This window comes from Ranitomeya imitator, chromosome 5, assembly GCF_032444005.1.
Source record: "Ranitomeya imitator isolate aRanImi1 chromosome 5, aRanImi1.pri, whole genome shotgun sequence".
Taxonomy (NCBI): domain Eukaryota; kingdom Metazoa; phylum Chordata; class Amphibia; order Anura; family Dendrobatidae; genus Ranitomeya; species Ranitomeya imitator.
Window position 1 is genome coordinate 170,177,076 of NC_091286.1, and position 6,044 is coordinate 170,183,119.

Genomic DNA, 6,044 nt, shown 5'->3' on the forward strand with positions numbered 1-6,044 from the left:
CCCCGCAGCCAAAAGACCACTGCAGCCCAGTGCTGAAACTGGCGGAGACCCCCGTAGCCACAAGACCACTGCATCCAGTGATAAGACTGACGGAGACCCCCAGAGCCACAAGACCCCTGCAGCCCAATGCTGAGGCTGGCAGAGACCCCCGGAGCCACAAGACCCCTGCAGCCCAGTGCTGAGACTGGCAGAGACTCCCCGAGCCACAAGACCCCTGCAGCCCAGTGCTGAGACTGGCAGAAACCCCCGGAGCCACAAGACCCCTGCAGCCCACTGAATTGTGCTGATTCACTGCGTCCAATACATTGTACAGGTGAGATTTATCGTGTCTCCACAAGATAAATAGACATGTTGTGATCTGGAAAGAAGCATCGCATGTCCGTCTCCGCTGGTGACCGCGTGTGTCTGTGGACGCATAGTGGGCACGGGGTTTCTTGAGATCCCAACCACTGTTCTGTTAGTATACATACACATACTATATACTGTATGTAGATGTGTATATATTATTTACACTCACATGCACCACAGATATAAACATTTATACTATATACTGTATGTACAGTCCAGACCAAATGTTTGAACACCGTCTCATTCAAAGATTTTTCTGTATTTTCATGACTATTAAAGGGAACCTGTCACCCCGTTTTTTCAGTAGGAGATAAAAATACCGTTAAATAGGGCCTGAGCTGTGCTTTACAATAGGGTATTTTTGTCCCCTGATTCCCTACCTATGCTGCCAAAATACCTTACAAAAGTGGCCTTTTTCGCCTGTCAATCAGGCTGGTCAGGTCGGATGGGCGTGGTCACAGCGCTGTTTCTCCCCCACATCTTGCTTATGTTCCCGTTGGTGGCGTAGTGCTTCTCGCATGCGCAAGTGCCGAATGCACTGCGCAGCTGTAGAAAAAGAGCGAGCTCGCCGCTATTCAGCGGTTTCTCGGTGGGCGCGGCCATCTTCCTGAGGCTGTGCGTGCGCAGATTATTATTATTATTATTATTATTTATTTATATAGCACCATTGATTCCATGGTGCTGTACATGAGAAGGGGTTACATACAAGTTACAAATATCACATACAGTAAACAAACTAACAATGACGGACTGATACAGAGGGGCGAGGACCCTGCCCTTGCGGGCTTACATTCTACAGGATTATGGGGAAGGAGACAGTAGGTTGAGGGTTGCAGGAGCTCCGGTGTTGGTGAGGCGGTAGCTCCGGTGTTGGTGAGGCGGTAGCTCCGGTGTTGGTGAGGCGGTAGCTCCGGTGTTGGTGAGGCGGTAGCTCCGGTGTTGGTGAGGCGGTAGCTCCGGTGTTGGTGAGGCGGTAGCTCCGGCGTCGGTGAGGCAGCAGCGGTGTCAGTGCAGGCTGTAGTCTTTCCTGAAGAGATGAGTTTTCAGGTTCCGTCTGAAGGATCCGACTGTGGTTGATAGTCGGACGTGTTGGGGCAGAGAGTTCCAGAGGATGGGGGATATTCGGGAGAAGTCTTGGAGGCGATTGGATGAGGAGCGAATAAGTGTGGAGGAGAGAAGGAGGTCTTGTATATTGGGGTACAGCGCCATGAAGAGCACGGCCCACCTCAGCACGTTGGTGGTGGTCTCGGTGCCGGCGATGATCAGCTCCCCCACAGAGAAGATGAGGTTTTCCGTGGAGTAGGAGCTGTCAGGATCAGCCGCGCTCTTCTCCATCTCATCCAGATACGCGTCTATGTAGTGTCGCGGTGAGTGCGGTGTGCGGTTTTCGGAGAAGCGCTGGATGATGCGCAGGAGGAAGTCGTAGACCTCGGCGGCGTTCCTGAAGAGCTGGCGGTGCTTCCCGAAGGGCAGGAGGCCGATCAGGGGGAAGGCGTTGTACAGGAAGACCCAGGCACTGGCCGCCAGCTCGATGTTCTCGCTGAAGATCTCGATCATGTGCAGGAAGTCGCCGTCGTCGTAGCGGAAGCGTTCGCCGAACAGGATGAGGTTGGAGACGTTGGACACGGCGATGGTGGTCAGGTGCTTGGGGTCGAAGGCTCTGCCCTTGTACGTGTCCACCGCGTCCAGGAAGAAGCTCGACTCCTCGCAGATCCGGCTCTCAAACCACTTGTGCCCGAACCCGAAGCTGCGGAAACAGCCGAGCGCCAACTTCCGGTGCTCCGTCCAGCAGCGGCCGTACTTGGCGTTCAGAAGACCTCCCATCTTCGTCAGTTTCAGAAACAGCGGCAGTGACGGGCGGTCGGCGAACACATCGCTCTGGCGCAAAAGACATTCCTTCAGGGCGTCGTAGCCGTTCAGCACCACAGCGGAAATCCCCCCGAGGTCCAAACTAAAGATCTCCCCGTGCTCTCCGCTCAGCTCTCTCATATACACGTGCGGGTCTCGGGCCAGAGCCAGGATGTTCCCGATCAGCGGCAGTCCGGGGGGGCCCGGGGGGGAAGCTCGGGGGTCTCCGCTGCCTCCGGACCTGTCTGACGAGGAAGATGAGGAGAAGCAGAGCGGCGCAGGCGGCAGCGACCACCCAGAGAGGAGCCCGGGACCCCCCGAGCAACATCTCACAGCGGAGCCGACCGAGTCTCCTGCTTCCCGGGGCTTCAGGAAAATGGCCGCGGGATGCCGCGCGTGCGCAGATGGCGGCCATTTTCTTGAAGCCGAGATTCGAACTCGGCTTCAGGAAAATGGCCGCCGCAATATCCATCTGCGCACGCGCGGCATCCCACGGCCATTTTCCTGAAGCCCCGGGAAGCAGGAGACTCCATCTGCGCTCGCGCGGCCTCAGGAAGATGGCTGTGCCCACCGAGAAACCGCTGAATAGCGGCGAGCGTGCTCTTTTTCTACAGCTGCGCAGTGCATGCGGCACTTGCGCACCAACGGGAACATAAGCAAGATGTGGGGGAGAAACAGCGCTGTGACCACGCCCATCCGACCTGACCAGCCTGATTGACAGGCGAAAAATGCCACTTTTGTAAGGTATTTCGGCAGCATAGGTAGGGAATCAGGGGACAAAAAATACCCTATTGTAAAGCACAGCTCAGGCCCTATTTAACAGTATTTTTATCTCCTACTGAAAAAATGGGGTGACAGGTTCCCTTTAAAATTGTAAATTCACACTGAAGGCATCAAAACTATGAATTAACATATGTGGAATTATATACTTAACAAAAAAGTGTGAATCAACTGAAAATATGTCTTATATTCTAGGTTCTTCAAAGTAGCGACCTTTTGCTTTGATGACTGCTTTGCACACTCTAGGCATTCTCTTCATGAGCTTCAAGAGGTAGTCACCGGAAATGGTTTTCACTTCACAGGTGTGCCCTGTCAGGATTAATAAGTGGGATTTCATGCCTTATAAATGGGGTTGGGACCATCAGTTGTGTGGAGCAAAAGTCTGGTGGATACACAGATGATAGTCCTACTGAATAGACTGTTAGAATTTGTATTATGGCAAGAAAAAAAGCAGCTAAGTAAAGAAAAATGAGTGGCCATCATTAGTTTAAGAAATGAAGGTCAGTCAGTCCGAAAAATTGGGAAAACTTTGAAAGTGTCCCCAAGTGCAGTTGTAAAAACCATCAAGCGCTACAAAGAAACTGGCTCACATGAGGACCGCCCCAGGAATGGAAGACCAAGAGTCACCTCTGCTTCTGAGGATAAGTTTATCCAAGTCACCAGCCTCAGAAATCGCAGGTTAACAGCAGCTCAGATTAGAGAACAGGCCAATGCCACACAGAGTTCTAGCAGCAGACACATCTCTACAACAACTGTTAAGAGGAGACTTTGTGCAGCAGGCCTTCATGGTAAAATAGCTGCTAGGAAACCACTGCAAAGGACAGGCAACAAGCAGAAGTAATATATGTAAGTGGTGCACCCCTGCATAAATCAAGAGAAAGCAGGGTGCAAAACCTGGCCAGTAAACAAATGATAGAAACAAAAGCTCGCTCGCTGCCTCACCCCTGCTCTTGTCTCTTGTCCTTCTCGGGCATTGCCTTCCATGATATATTTCTGCTTACCACTGACCACATAGGTATACCGCTGGGACATGATCTTTACTACTTTTTTTGTGGTCCCATTGTGTGTTCACATCTAAACCCTAGGGATTGTATTTCCTATCTGTCTCTCCTGCACTATTGTGTTCATGGTCTCACTAGTCTCATGCATGAGCATAATTTATCTTTTGACATCATATTATTATGTGTGTGGGGGGGGGGATTTATTGTTATGATTATTGGTCATTTGGTATGCTTGAGTTGGTTCATCCCTTCTAAATTGAGTATATGTTACATTATATACTTCTCTGTGATCTGAGGGAATATCTTGTGGACAAGAGACGTTGCATATATATGTATACTCTATATGTATGTATTTATACTTCTTTATGTGTTAGGCTTATTTATGCCATATATGTCTAGGGGTGATGGTATGTGGTCTTGTATCTAGACCTTTTTAATTGGTTTTATCTATACATGTCTTGTTCTGAGGTGTAAATAAAATTGTTTCATATGTTTATAGCATTCGTGGGTGTGCATACCATTTTTGGCCTAGTCTGCTCTTTCTTTTGTTTCAGGCAACAAGCAGAAGAGACTTGTTTGGGCTAAAGAACACAAGGAATGGACATTAGACCAGTGGAAATCTGTGCTTTGGTCTGATGAGTCCAAATTTGAGATCTTTGCTTCCAACCACAGTGTCTTTGTGCGACGCAGAAAAGGTGAACGGATGGACTTTACATGCCTGGTTCCCACCGTGAAGCATGGAGGAGGAGGTGTGATGGTGTGGGGGTGCTTTGCTGGTGACACTGTTGGGGATTTATTCAAAATTGAAGGCATACTGAACCAGCATGGCTAACACAGCATCTTGCAGAGGCCTGCTATTCCATCCGGTTTGCGCTTGGTTTGACCATCATTTATTTTTCAACAGAAAATGACCCCAAACACACCTCCAGGCTGTGTAAGGGCTATTTAACCAAGAAGGAGAGTGATGGGGTGCAACGCCAGATGACCTGGCCTCCACAGTCACAAGCCCTGAACCCAATCGAGATGGTTTGGGGTGAGCTGGGTCGCAGAGTGAAGGCAAAAGGGCCAACAAGTGCTAAGCATCTCTGGGAACTCCTTCAAGATTGGAAGACCATTTCCGGTGACTACCTCTTGAACCTCATCAAGAGAATGCTAAGAGTGTACAAAGCAGTCAAAGCAAAAGGTGGCTACTTTAAAGAACCTAGAATATAAGACATATTTTCAGTTGTTTCACACTTTTTTGTTAAGTATATAATTCCACATGTGTTAATTCATAGTTTTAATGCCTTCAGTGTGAATGTACAATTTTCACAGTCATGAAAATACAGAAAAATCTTTAAATGAGAAGGTGTGTCCAAACTTTTGGTCTGCCCTGTATGCACACACATACTATATACACATATACAGACACACACACTGTATACTGCACGTGTACGCACACAGATACACATATACATGTATACTTACCAGGTTCTGTTGCTTCACTTGTACAGATCCATTCCCAGGACAGTGCTAGGAGCAGCCATGAAGAGGACTCGGAGAAGACACAGACACACAGGGCTGAAGGCATCTTCCTGGCCCGGGTCTGACCTCTGTCTGCTGTGCTGTAATCGGGCCACTCCCCCTCACTGAACTTCTAACCTGACTGCAGGGAGAAAGGAAGAGAGATGGGGACTGGAGGAGGGCTTGGGAGAAACGCTCCGGGACTACAGAGGATGTACAGTGTTATTCACTGCTGTACACCCTCTGGGCACCTCATAAAGGGGCTGCAGATGCAGGGCACCCCTTTTGTGAGTGGGGGCCCCAGGCATCTGCCTGCCCCAAATGCCTGCCCTGCTGATAATAGAGCTGTTAATTCAGAAAGTGAACTGCTGAGACAAAAACTTGATCTAACTATAACCTATGGACTAATCAAAGTCAGATGAGCTATTGCCCTGAAGAATCTGTGATGGAGGAAATGTTGGGAGGCACATAGGGAATCTCCACAAATATAGCAGTATTGTAGGGGCAGCTTTGGACTGCTCTTGTAAGGGCGAGAGTTTTGCGGGCACAGGTAGAGACAGCATG

At 49.5% G+C, this 6,044-nt stretch overlaps 1 pseudogene; it reads right to left on the reverse strand.

Annotated features, from left to right (window-relative positions):
- Positions 1–1,322: 1,322 nt before the first annotated feature.
- LOC138681638 (vitamin D 25-hydroxylase pseudogene) lies at positions 1,323–2,538 on the reverse strand (annotated as a pseudogene).
- Between the last annotated feature and the right edge of the window lie 3,506 nt (positions 2,539–6,044).